Source organism: Phocoena sinus, chromosome 11 (assembly GCF_008692025.1).
Source record: "Phocoena sinus isolate mPhoSin1 chromosome 11, mPhoSin1.pri, whole genome shotgun sequence".
Classification (NCBI taxonomy): domain Eukaryota; kingdom Metazoa; phylum Chordata; class Mammalia; order Artiodactyla; family Phocoenidae; genus Phocoena; species Phocoena sinus.
Window position 1 is genome coordinate 45,177,410 of NC_045773.1, and position 13,829 is coordinate 45,191,238.

At 46.0% G+C, this 13,829-nt stretch overlaps 1 protein-coding gene across 4 annotated transcripts in view; it reads left to right on the forward strand.

The window, feature by feature from the left end:
* The first annotated feature begins 5,501 nt into the window (after nt 1–5,501).
* The window catches only part of TRAK1 (trafficking kinesin protein 1), a 78,626-nt gene continuing 70,298 nt past the window's right edge, over nt 5,502–13,829 (forward strand). For all 4 annotated transcript variants that reach the window (XM_032650393.1, XM_032650395.1, XM_032650396.1 and 1 more), the window contains exon 1: nt 5,502–5,691. The gene's annotated coding sequence lies outside the window, so the exon portion shown is untranslated. The remainder of the gene's footprint in view (nt 5,692–13,829) is intronic.

Here is a 13,829-nt window from a genome sequence, read left to right on the forward strand (position 1 = left end):
CTGTGTGTGAGTCTCTGAGCCCATGCCCTTTAATCCTAATAACTCAAGAAAAAGGCGTTGTTTCCAAGTCTGTACAGAATGATTTGCAGGCGGCTGAGTAGGTGAGCTTTCTCGTCTTGTGAAGACTTTAAAACATGGCTATGGGTTTGCAGTCACTGCCAAGGTTAATGCGTAATGACAGGGGCTTACGGACCCTAGCCAGAACTTCTTCAAGCACAGGCTAGCGTCACGTTCTTTGCTTGTCACCTTTAGTGTAGCCTGGAACCTTCTCCCAAGGCCCAGAGTTAGACACCAGGATGGGAAACCCCGGCGTGCAAACCGGAGGCACATGTGTTTAATTTGACCTCAGGTATTTACAGAATTCTCAACTAGCGTCCGACATTTAAAAATCAGGGAATCTTATGTAAAAATACAGATCCCCGCCCTCTCAGAAGAAGTCGGCATATCCAGGTGCTATGGGCCCCCCTCGTTGGAGGCGGGGTGTGCTGGGAGTGGCGGCCACCCCCAGACACAGCCCTTGGTCTGGTGGCTCGGAGACGTTTTGGGTAGAAAAAGAGCTTTTCTGCAACCTGATGCCTTTGTTCTACAGATGGAGAGACAAAGTCCCAGATAAACCAAGACGTGACTTGCGGGTGACATGGCGAAGTTGGGGGCAGGGCCAGGGCTGGGAGCGCATTCTCCAAACTCCTGGAGCAGCTCTTGCTGCATCCAGGGCCTCAGGCACTTGCCAGCAGGTGGCAGTCGTGGTGCTGGCTGGCCTGCCTCAGGGTCTGGCTTTCCTCCTTCCTCCTTTCCTGTGCCCTTCTGTTCCTCTCTTACTTTGATTTTGCCAGATTTTCTCTGGCCAAGCTTTTCCCCTTTGTCCAGCACTGCACTCTCTCCCCCTGCTGTTTTTCCTAGGATCTCCGGAGCCTGGGGGAGTGAGTGTTCAGGATACTGTCCTCCTCTCCCTTGCAGCTCTCTGTTCTCCTGGGCCCAGCGCCCTCGGCTCCTGTGTACAGGCAGAAGGCCCAGAAACCCCGGTGGAGCTACCCCCCGCCCATCTGGAGGTGGCCACCACTCAGAGCTTGTAACTGTGTGGTCCTAGATATGCTGGCTTTTTCCAACAGGCTAGGGATCTGTATTTCTGCATGAGATTCTCTGATTTTTAAACGTTGGACACTAATTCAGAGCTGCAGCCTCTGCTGTAAAGTGTGTCATCATCTGGGGCGCCTGGCACGTTTCATGAACCTGGCGTGTCACCTTTGCATCAGTGCAAATGCTAAGATGGAGGGGCCTCCTTCAAGCCCCCTCTGGGGGTTATGGATCTAGCCCAAGTCAGGTGGAGAGTGGACATAGCTGGACCTACAGCCCCAGACCCTCAGGGCCCTCTCCCACCTCCCACAGCCCTCAGTGAAGCCCCCATCCTTGGACAGGAGGACCCGCTTCAAACCTTATGCCTTGGAGAAAACTAGGAAGGGTTATAGCTCTGAAGAGATGAAAAGAAGTCGTACATTCTGCTCCCAGGGTGGTGCTCTAAGAATGCTGGACACTGGATTGGATTTGCGTTTGCTGAGTGGTTGAGGCGACATTCACTTCCCCGTGGGGACTTTCCTCCGTGCTGGATGAAGATACTGAGTGAGACTTGCAAAGACCTGGACACTAGATGGCTCCACCTCCCCCATGCTAAAGGCTGGGTGTTTGTCCGACTAGGCTTGCCATCCCCTTGCTGATTCTTCCTCCCTTTTTCCCATCATTCATCCAGCGCTTACGGAGCACTTCCTGTTGCCCAGCGTGATGCTGAGGGCTGGGTTAGGTGTTAAGGGGTAATTCAGAGCTCCTCCCCAGGGACTCTCTGTTAGAAAAGGCATGTAACACTGTAGTGAAATAATCTCTGTACTAAACACATAGCCAGAGGGGAGAGGTCAAGGGAAGCTTGAAATATGGGGTGAATTTGAGTGATATTTTGCGATGGAGCTTGCTGGTAGGGAAGGGCATTCCAGACAGCTAGAACAGCTGATGTCCAAACCAAGGTTTGTGCAAAAATGTGTTGGGAGGATGGCAAAAAGTTGGTGTGGCTTCACTGAAGGGACACTTGAGAAGTGGCTTTAATAAGGTAGATGTGTATTTCTTTCTCTCTTAAAAGTCCAAGTGGTAGATGGCCCAGGAGTGCTGCCCCTGTCCGCTTGTCCGAGGCACCCAGGTTTGCTCTGGTAACCCCCTAGGTGCTGCCTTTACTTATACAGTTGAAGGCGGCTCCTCCAGCACCACCCCATCTCTGCATTTCGACAGTTGGATAGGGTCTGACTTGGAAGTTCTGTTTACATCCTGTTAACCAGGCATACGGACTGACCTTACTGCAAGGAAAGGTGGAAAAGGTAGTTTTTAGCTGCGTGGCCACGTGCCCAGCCACACCTTCGGGGTGACTTTACCGAAAGAAAGAAGCAGAAATTGGATATCGGGAAGCAGTCAGTAGACTCTGTCTTGGGAAAGTGCGGGCTGAATCATGAAGCACTTTATAGGGAGCTGGGAGGTTTTTAAAGCAGGGCAATACTGTGATTTTAAAAGTGTCTTTCACAGGTGGAGCCGGCATCCATGGGGCTGTTGTAATTGGAGAAGGGGAGGATGCTGAGCCTAAGTCCACCCGACTTGCCTGGGTGAGCCTGGCCTTTGATGGTTTGCCAGGCTGGGGGTCGGTGGGTTCCGGGCTGCTGTTGCTGTCGATCTGCCAGAAGCCATGGACCTTTCGGGGCCTGGGTTCACTCAGGAGGTGGATGCCCTTCATTTGAGACTTACCCGAGACTACATGGTATAGCTTGTTAATAGTGTGAGCTGGAGCAGTGGAGAAATGATGACCGTAGAGAGCATTCAAAGGTTCCTTTCCTCCAGGTGAGGCCAGCGGTGCCCTTTCACGCACTGAGCTTGAGTAAGCGCCAGGGGTGGGGGTGGGTTGGCAGACAAGCTACTTCAGTTCTTGTCTCTACTTCCTACGCTCTGGAAGGAAAAATCATCCAGACACCTCCCTGATTTGTCAGTGTGTTTAGTTGGACACCTCTACCATACTTATGAAATCTGTACCTGTTGAGGACGAACACTTCCCGTTGAGAATAGCCTGGGAATCCCCCAGCATTTCTAGTGCTCTCACCTGGGAGACGGGCAGCAGATGGCAGAGGGAAGGGCACAGCTTACAGTCAGACGGCTGAGGCTTCTCGTACACAATCTACCACTTATTTAGCCAGGTGACCTTGCCCTACAGGATATTCCACAGCTCCTGTGAATCAGCTTCCTCACCTATCAGTCAGAGCAAATATTAGCTACGTCGCGGGTTGCCGGGAGGGTCAGAGAACGCACTGAAGGCTCCTGGCTTGGTGCTTGGCACGGTGAAAGCATTCCGGGGGAATTCTCAAAGGCTCTCATATTATGTTTACCCAACCTCAGGCCTCAGATGTGTCTTCTCCATGTGGCAGAGGTGGTGTCCCGCTCCACAGGGGGTCCTTGGGGCCCCTAGCCCTGCAGCCAGGGTCAAGGAAAGCTCCCTGGGCAGTCTTTAAAATCGTCTCCTAATTCTCTGGGCCTGCCACACAGCTGAAAACTTGTTGACGTTTACATGGCGGGTCACATTACGGAAAAGTCAAACATTCAGAGTTTTTTAAAAAGGCTTTTTGACACAGCCTCACCTTTGGATACTTGATCTCACTGGTCATCATACGCTTTAAGGAAAACGATACCTCTTGGGCACAAGGACTCACACTGTAAATATGTTGACCTTCAGCCCTGGGAACCTGGAAGGACAGGGGAGTCTCAGCGTTTGAGCAGCTGCCAGTGCGCTCACAAGTAACACGGTGTTCTTAGAAGGGATTTTATTTTTATTTTTTGGAGTCCGTTGCCTTTCCCACCACCAAATGGCAGTGACACCAGAAGATTCTAGCCTGTCGTGTGGGAGCGTCACGCAGGAATGTGTTGGTACCCTGCCCGTTCTCCTAGGGACAGGCTGGCGTGGGCTTTTGTGGAACAGATCTATGGTTAGCCAAGAGATGCCATCGTTTGGGTGTCATCCCTCCTTGACCCTGTATCCCCTCAGCCAGATGCTCGTCATTTTATGGCTGTGAGGCCTCACCTCGAGATGAGCTTTGTGGGAACTTACTCCCCACTCGACTGTGAGACGAGGAAATACTTCCTTAGTTAGGAGCTCAGCTGGAGCCTTTTGGAGGGTGTTTTGTCGTTGGTGGGAGATGATAAAGAGATATGAGACATCTTCTGCCTTGAGGTTGGGCTGCTGGCCCTGACCGAGGGGAGGGCATCACTCTGTTCTCCGCAGACCTTTGCAGAGTGTCTGAGCAGCTCCAGCCTGGTGGGGGCTGGCTGAAATGCCAAGTGCGCTGGCTGTGACATTTCCCACATGAGACAGAGAATCCTGAGCGTTCATATGTCCCCCTCCAGTCCCCAGAGCTCCAAGTAAAAGTTGAGATGTCTTTACTTTCCACTTATAACTCTTTCCGCAAGCACTTGAAAAGCCATGTGGACTTCCTGAGTCGAAATGTCCTGCAGTGAAGCTTTATATGTTGAATTAAGTAAGAACGGTTAGCGTGGAGTGGTAGGAGGTTTGGGGGGGGGGGGGCGCAGCTAGCAGGTGCTTTCCCTGGGCTCCTGCCCCAGAAGGGGGGAAGTTGGCCACTGAACGCTCTCTTTACCTGTGATTCCGTAATTTTTTTGGCTGCCGTGCAGCCTTCTTATTAAATACGAAGGAGATGGGGATTTTGGTAAGTCTCTGGTATAGCCCTTCTTCTGGGCAAAGGTGTCCACATTCTTCCTGAGGAAGACAGGTTAATACTGCCTGGTATGCTCAAAACACCATTCTGTCGGGGGAGAGGTGGTATTCAAGCTGTGCCTTGACGGAGGGGCACTTGTTGGTTTAATGGCTGGAAGCCCCATGAGGATACAAGCATTGCAAAGGCAGGACCATGACTGTTGCATTTTGCATCGTGTCTCCTGTGACTGTGGGACTCAGGATGTAGTTGGATGGTGATGGATGGATGTCGGTGGATGGAAGGAAATGCAGGAGGATGAACAGGCGAATGAATGAATTAAACAAAGGCAAAATCTTATCTATGTGGAGACACGGTTTTAATAGTGGCAGGAAGAAGTTTGGCATATTGGTGAAATTATAACTGCTTTGGCTTAATTGTAGAGTCATTGAGAGAATGGCCAGAGAAAGGGTTGGAAAGAAAGACTTAGCCCAAATGGTGAAAGCACAAGAAATTTGGGTTTACATCACAGAAAGTAGGCAGCTAAACAAGCAGGAACTATTTCAGGTAGGTCTGGCGGTAAGCATGCATAACTCCTAGTTTCAAGAGTAGAATTTAAATTGGAAAAGGATCTCTGATGTGGCCTCATCTGGCCTCTCTGTGCTGCGGGTAAGTAGCCAAGACACTGGCTGTAGGCCCCAGGGTTAGGTCACTAGCAGCGGCGGGGCCACCACCAGGTCGGGCTTTCATCTCTCCATCTTGTCCCCTCCAGACGTGTGCAACAGCACTGACCTTCCGGAAGTTGAGATCATCAGCCTGCTGGAGGAGCAGCTGCCCCATTACAAGCTAAGAGCTGACACCATCTACGGTTATGACCACGACGACTGGCTCCATACCCCCCTCATTTCTCCAGATGCCAACATTGACCTCACGACCGAGCAGATTGAGGAGACGCTGAAGTACTTCCGTGAGTGATTCCCCTTTCTTGTGATGCCCTGTCCTCCTTAGCCATGGCCGCACGTGAGCGCTTCTACTGGCCGCTGCATCTTGCAGCCTGCCATCTGTGGAAAGTACTTGAAGAAATGCGGCTGTGGGATTTAGCCCCATTAAAAGGCCTTGACTTTGAATCTTCTGGATAGAAATGTCAGAGTAGTGGGGACAAGTATGAGTTTTCATTTGAACCAGCTTTCTCTTAACCATATTGAAGAACAGAAAATGCTCCCACGTTTGCAGGGCAGAAATGGAGTCACAGATATGGGGAACAAATGTATGGACACCAAGGGGGGGAAGGGGGGTGGGGGGGCAGTGGTGGGATGAATTGGGAGATTGCGATTTACATATATACACTAATATGTATAAGATAGATAACTAATAAGAACCTGCTTTATAAAAAAAAATAAATAAAATTCCAAAAACTGACTAAATAAAAGTTTACTAACAACAACAACAAAAAAGATGGAAAAAGAAAAAAGAAAATGCTCCCAGGGACTTCCCTAGCCAGGGCCAAAAAAAAAAATGCTCCCATTTCCTTCCATGTAAATCCTTAGAAACTTGTGTTGGGGAGGAGCTTGTCTGCATTTAAAACCCATGGTATTGGGAATCTCTAGGCTGCTCAGTGTTTATAGGACGTAGCCTGACATATCAAGGCTGCTGATTTCTGTGTGAAAGCCCACTAAGCTGGTTATTCAGGAGAGGCAAAATGTTCCTGCAGCAGCAAACTGGTCCTGCCGTGGGCTGCAGAGCTGACACCTGTTAGGGTGAGCAGTACACTAGGTGGGGCTTCTTTCAGTGTGTTTGTGGTGACAAGGATGTGCAACTTGATTTTGCAGGTTTGAAAAATATACGATAATTCAAAAAATTCATACCAATGATATTGCTTTTTTTGTTTTTAGACTGAGGTCTAGTTGATTTACAACATACCAATGATATCTCTGACGTTCACTCAAGATGTAATTTTGATGTAATTTTTCTCTTTAGAAATTCATGGCAGCCCTGTGAGATTGGGAAGACCAGTTCTCTTTTGTTTTGACCCTCCTGACTTAAAATTCAAGTTAATTTGAACCCAGTCTAAATTAGTGATGTCACTTTCAAAGTGACATCATTTACATATCCATGTATCATTGTGTCACCTTAAAAAAAAAAAAGAGTACAGCAGTCCTGCTTCTACTTCGAGATAACTTGGTTCAAAACCGGCTTATTCAAATAAATAAATAAATAAAGTGGGGGAAAAAAAAAGAAAAAAAACCCCAGCGTTTTTGTGCATCTGTAAAGTTTTCTGTAATTATTTTTGCTAATACAAACCAATCTCCAATATTCTTGAATTTGTGAAATCATTAATAATAAACAAGTCGAACTTGCAAGTTTCTCCTTTAGCATGTATCTGGGCTATTTTCACATTTTCTCTATTAGTAAGGAAGGAATTTTGTTTAAATTGGCCTGTGTTTTTATACTTCATGCAAACCCCACAGTCTGTTTGTGAGCACTGCAGACGGTCAGTTTTGATAGGAGTAAAAATAGAATAGTCTACACCAGGGCAGATATGAAGCACATTAGACTTGAACTAGTGGTCAAGTTGACGCTTCAGAACTTCCAGTGTATCTTGTAGCCTAGAGGAGGCTCATTACAAGTCACTTTTGTTTTTTACCCACGGTATCTGTATGCCCAGGGACATGTGGTAGTTTTTGGAAAACCGCATCCTGGGTGACCTCCCTGGTAGGTTTCGTGTTTGGTTTCTCCAGACTGCTTCACCGTAGAATTCACAGCAGAGTTATTTTTCCAGAAATCCCTGTGTGTTACTTACTCTTCCTTAACAGACCCTCCTGTGATTCTGCAGGACTCCGCTTGGCCATTTCTGCTGAGGGAGGCTCCCGGGTCCCTCATACACACACTGATCAATCACTGACATTCACAGTATGATTGGAACACCACCCAAGGATAATACCTCACTGTTGTCAGAGACCTTTCATACGAATTGACTCATCTCGTCCCTGTAAAATGACTACAGTTTGGGCCAGGCTGATTTTATTATCAAGGAAATTGAGGTGTGGAGGGCTCATAGTATTTATTCCATAGCACTGATCTATAGCTTCTAAAATCCTTTTAACAGTATACTTGAACAGACATTGTGGCTTGTTATTATTTGTTTGTTTGTTTTGCTTCTAGTGATATATTTAAAGGAGAGAGAGAGAGAAAATCCTGGTGGATTTGGCAGTGCATAACACAAATTATAATAAAATTAGAAAACCAAAATAAACATTGAACAGAGATTCCAAAAGTTCTTAGAGCATGTTTGCCTTCAAGTCTAACCTTAATTCTGTATTTTCTTCTGTGGTACGTGCGCTTAGAGCAAAGTGGGTATTTGCTAAATATCAATTAAATGAACGAATGATCAAGCATTAACTCTTAACTTAAATACAGCGCCCTCTAGAGCAGGGCTTTCAAACTGAGGTCCTGGGACCCCCAAAGGGTCTGTAGAGAGAAATTGGAGTTCTGTTAACTTGTAAAGGAAAAAAAATTACATCCTTAATTTCATAAACTTCTAACTGAAATGCAGCATTTGCTTTCATTATGAACATAGAAAAAACAAAGCACAGTGGTATTACCAGGGCCTGTGACTTTGTCACCAGTAGAAGTCACAGATATTTTCATGTCATGCTACAGAAGAAGCAGATACAGAAGAAATAAGGTCTTTACTCATCACTGCTTTGAAATTACACTCAATATTAGATGTGCTGAGCTTGTTATTTAATGTGCATTGATAAAGAGGCACGGATATCGCAGACTTCTTTTCGAAGTTTTAATAACTGCATTGACATACAATTGGTTTCCTATGTAGTCCTTTGTATTTTATTTTACGTCTCTAAATCTTCCTTCTGAGGAGGGGTCTGTGAGCCTTGCCAGACTGGCCCAGGGGTCGGTGGAAGCAGAGGTTAGGAGCCCTGCTCTGTACCTGGATTTCATCTGTTTGTTTACACCTGTAACCCAGGACACGCCATGGTTCACACCACTGTGACTCACCAGCATATTAAATCAGTTGTGAGGTGTGTGGGAAGACAACGTAAACCTTCCTTTCATTTTAGATTTATTTTCTGCATCAATCAGGGCAGTGGTTCTCTTTGGGAATCAGGGTAAGTGGTTCCCCAGGGGGTTCTGATACGCTCCCCCAGGTGAGAACCACTGGACAAGAGGGTCACCTACACCATTGCTACACAGATCAGAGTGGACATCTTGGGTGGGATAAAACTCATCTCCCTTTCCTACATGTCATCCCCCAGAGGAGAGAAACGATGCTTTGCCTTTTAAATCTGGCCCTCACCTGGCTTGTTAAGAAGAGGCAAGAAAGCTTTGGGTTTCCACCTTTACCAGGTGGTAGAATGACCTTTTCAGACAAATTTCAACAGTCAAGTGGATTTTCACTCCTGTTGAGTCTGAGAAACACAGAAAATGAAAATGACCCACACAGCAAATGTACCCATAAATATGGAGCATTTAGGATTCGATGGTGCAACAGGAAGAAAGGATAGTCTTACTGTGTGCCAGGCACTGTTTTATTTTATTTAGTTATTTTTGGCTGTGTTGGGTCTTTGTGGCTGCACGCGGGCTTTCTCTAGTTGCGGCGCGCAGGCTTCTCGTTGTGGTGTCTTCTCTTGTTGCGGAGCACGGGCTGTTGGCGCGCGGGCTTCAGTAGTTGTGGCGTGTGGGCTCAGTAGTTGTGGGTTGCAGGCTCTAGAGCGCAGGCTCAGTAGTTGTGGCGCACGGGCTTAGTTGCTCCACGGCATGTGGGATCTTCCCAGACCAGGGCTCGAACACCTGTCCCCTGCATCGGCAGGCGGACTCTCAACCACTGCGCCACCAAGGAAGCCCCCAGGCACTGTTTTTAATGCTTTACAAGTATCTCATTTAATTCTCACGGTGACCTGTGAATAAAATAGTCTTGCTCTCCCTATTCTACAGATGAGAATACTGAGGCTCAGGGAAGTTAAGGAGCTTTTGCCCCAGATCACACAGCTGGTAAGGTGGGGTGCTGAGTTTCAAACCTAGGTTGTCTGGTCTCACTTTATGTCTTAATTAGCCGTTCTCTCAGAGAAGCTAAATAAGAAAAAAATTCTAGTTTAGGAATAAAACACATTTAGTAAATGTAAAGAAAGCAAACCCTCAGCTTTAGAATGTCAGTAGCTTATTTATTTATAAAAATGTGTCCGACATATTCAAAATTCATTTTCTTTCACTCAAGGTCACGGTCCGAAGTGAAACTTAGCCTGATGTAGCTTAATTTCAAGATGAGGTTTCCTTCTTCCCTGTGATTTTTGCCCCTGTGTCCTGTGGTCTATAGGTTATGCTTCCCTGAACTCAAGTGGAGATGACTCTGTGTGCTGTAGATTTTTCTAGTCTCATAACATTTAGTGGACACCAGCCATGAGGGTTGCCGTGTTGGTATGTGGGTAGCTACGCCTCATTCTGATTCCTTTTCTAAGAGCAGTGCTTTTTGTTAACTTTTTGGTTAAGGAGCATTGGACGAGAGAAGAAATCTCTCTCTGTATCAAGTGCAAATGATCTGCTGACAACTTCACCTCTGAGTTTATCTGGAACAATCCTTTTCCTAAGAAGAGAAGGTTATGCAGCAAATAAGAGTTTCAAGATATCATCTCACTGTTTGCTTTTGCTGTAAAGTATTATTAATGAATCAATCAACAGGTATTTATTGAGTGCCTGTTATGTACCTGTAATCTTTCATGAGCTTGACTTGTTTGAGTTTCAGCTGAGGTTTTCCGGCTAAGGAAGCAAAGACATCTGATTATTGATTTTCTTTCATTACCTAACCAGGGACTTTGCACCAGGTTGGGCCAACACAAGATGCCCTTGAGGCCTTCCGTTGGCATCCTGTACTGAGTTGTCTACCTTGCTTGTGTGGGAGGAGTGAATGGGGTCTGGGAACCTGCATGTTAAACCAGCTCCCCGTCCCATTTTAATTTTGTAACATTTAATTTAAACAACGGCAAAAAAATCAAAGGCCGTTGATCTAGTCTAACCATTATGGTACAGCCCATGTCCACTTCATGTTTGAATAGGCCAGAGTCCTCAGCCCAGTGCCTTGTATTAAATAGGTGCTTAATAAGTGCTTCTTAAATAAGAGAAAATGGAAAAGCATCTTCTTCAAATTAAAAAACAAGTTTTTTCTCCTTTCTTATCTTTTTTTGTAAAAACAAAGCAAAATTAAAAACAACGTACAGAATAGAAAGATGATTTTGTTTGTTGCCCCCTTCCAAAGATTGCCTTCATCTAACTAAAATCGTAAGTGAAACAAAAATAAAGGCACCACGATATGCACTGAGGCTGTGCAAATTAAAGGGATAAATAGCACACAATGCTGACCTTCTAAAGGGAGGGGTCAAAAGTTATATGAGATGGTGACCTAAGAGAAAACACTGTGTGCGTGTGTGTGTGCGTGTGTGTTTGCGGAAGGGGTGCCATGTGGAGCGCTGACAAACATTGTGGTAGGTGGGGTTGAAAGAAGGAAGGAAAGATAAAAGATGGGAGTCAGGGGAGGTTGTACAGGGCGTGGAGAAGGGATCTAATAGCCAGAGAAAACATTTCGTTATCATCAGCTAACAAAAATAATACTAAAATGTATACATTATAATATATTTATAAATAGTTACCGTGAGTTTCTTTCATGTAAACGCCCACGTACTGGTTGTGTCCTTTCTGCTGCTCTCAAGACCTCAGGCAATTTTGTTTCCAGGTGAGGACCTGAGTGAGCCCTGGAATTGTATCTTCTCCCCTCTCTTGCTCGCTCCTCCTGTGAGCGGGCTCTTCCTTGGGCCCATTTTCATTGCTTTTAGCTACACAGAGGTCTGCAGGGTCAAAGGTGGAAGCAGAGAAGCTCTGGCTGCACCATCACTCCCCACATGTCAGCGACACGTGGTCAAGGCGCCGCCTCCCCGCCATTCCCCTCCAGGCGTGGGCCTGGGCGCCAGGCATCCGGGAGAATTGAAGGAGCTTATCTCTGAAGGTCCAAAGCAGCCACATCCATGCAGGGTACTGACCGGGACCAGGAGCCCTGGGCACAGTGTCTGGTGAGCAGGGCAGCCAGCTACCTATCCCAGTGAGCAGATGACCCTGTGACCCTTAGGCCTACTTTGTCACTTGCCACCTGCCAGCTTTCACTCTTTCTCATCATTCTAGACTCCAATGCTGATTTATCTTTGCTTTTTCTTTTAAGAACAAAAATGCTTGGCAAGCAATTCTGTACAGATTGACCGTTTTCCTTTTCATGTGAATCCAGCATGTCTAAGACAAAGTTGGAACGGACTCAGGTGGGAAATTGACATGACAGCTCAGCTTGTAGCCCATCCGCCCCTCCTGGGTGATGGGCTCAGGCTGTAGTGGTTCTGAGGTACGGTTTGTGTTCTGAGCTTCTGGTTTGTGTTTTGAACCCTGTGACGTCTGCTACATGACCTGCTGGTCCCAGGCGTGAGATGCCCTGTGCAGCCCTCTCAGGTTGCAGGAAGCAAACTTGGAACCATGCAACATATCCGAACTCTGTTTCTTCTCTGTATCCTTCTCAGATGTATGAGTGATTTTAATGAGGACTGCATCCAGGCTGGGGTGCACTTGAGTCTGTAGGTCTCTGTTGGGTGTCGTCTCCTGCCTTTGTTCTGTCCCCACCTTCTCCCTGGAGGTGGGGTGGGTGCCTGCTTTTCCTGTGCTTGAAATGAGGTGGAGATGGTTTGGGAGGGGGTAGTTGACAGCAAGCTGTTCGCTAGCAGTCTGCCTTCTGCCACAGGAGCTCAGTGGCTGGTAGTGGCGCTGTTTTAAAAAATTAAGATCAGAAACTCATCTTAATTTGCAGTTATCTGCAAACTCATAACTGCATCAGTAGTAATTTAATCCAAAATTGTTAGCATTTAGTCATTTTTAAAATGTATTGAATAACTAAAATTCTTATATGTATATATATATATACATATGAGTCTATTAAATTGTGTATGTGAATAGTTATGTGTTCACACAACTAATAATTAGAAACTCAGAAATTTTATTAAATTCTTTTACACATTTAACTTTGATTACAGGTTAATTTAATTAGAGTCTTCTTAACTTTGCAGACCAAATCTATTAGAGTCTCTTAAATGCTTACAAAAGCCAATATAGAACTAACTTTGCAGCCCAGGATCTGATCCTCCTCCTACCTGGGGGTAGTTGTGGCCACAACATGAGGTTTTTCTGTTCTTCTACCTACCTCCTCATTCCGTATGCGGTTGGCTTATCCATAGCCACCCTACTTAGAGAAATGTTCATACAGTGCTTTATAAAAGATATTAGTGCCAGAAAGAGAACAGTCATACACACCCGCCCTCCCCTACTTCTTAAGATGGATTAAAAATGTCTCTCTATTATTTTCCCCTTTCCCTAAGGCAATATATCAGTTGCCTTGTTCACTTGGTTGCCCTTTTTTTATTTTCACGTTCATTGATGTTCGTGGCCTTCACAGATGCAACCCCTTTCCTTTAACTGTTATTAGCTATCTTTTCTTTTTGGTGTTCGAATTATCACAAGCTGGCTGGTGATGTCCTTTTAAGCAGGTGCCAATTCCTTATCACTTCTACCCCAGACCTTTCGGAGTGGTCTTTTGCTTTTCTGCAACATGCTACTGCAGGCCTGTCTTGAATTTTCCTGCCCAAAGACGTGGAATCAGCAACTCTCCAAGGAGCCCTGTTAAGATTTAACCCAGATCTGGGCACCAGAATGTTGATGTGCTGGGGCTGGGTGGAATAGTGTCCTAGTTGGGCCGCTTTCTTGACAGAGCTGACAATACAGGCCTACCTCGTTTTATTGTGCTTTGCAGATAACTGCATTTTTTACAGATTGAAGGTTTTTTTTAACGAACAAATCTGTCAGCACCATTTTTCCAACAGCATTTGCTCACTTTGTGTGTCTGTGTCACATTTTGATAAATCTCTTAATATTTCAAAAGTTTAAATTATTATTATATTTGTTATGGGGATGTGATGAGTGATCTTTTTTTTTTTTTTTTTTTGCGGTACGCGGGCCTCTCACCGTTGTGGCCTCTCCCGTTGCGGAGCACAGGCTCAGCGGCCAGGG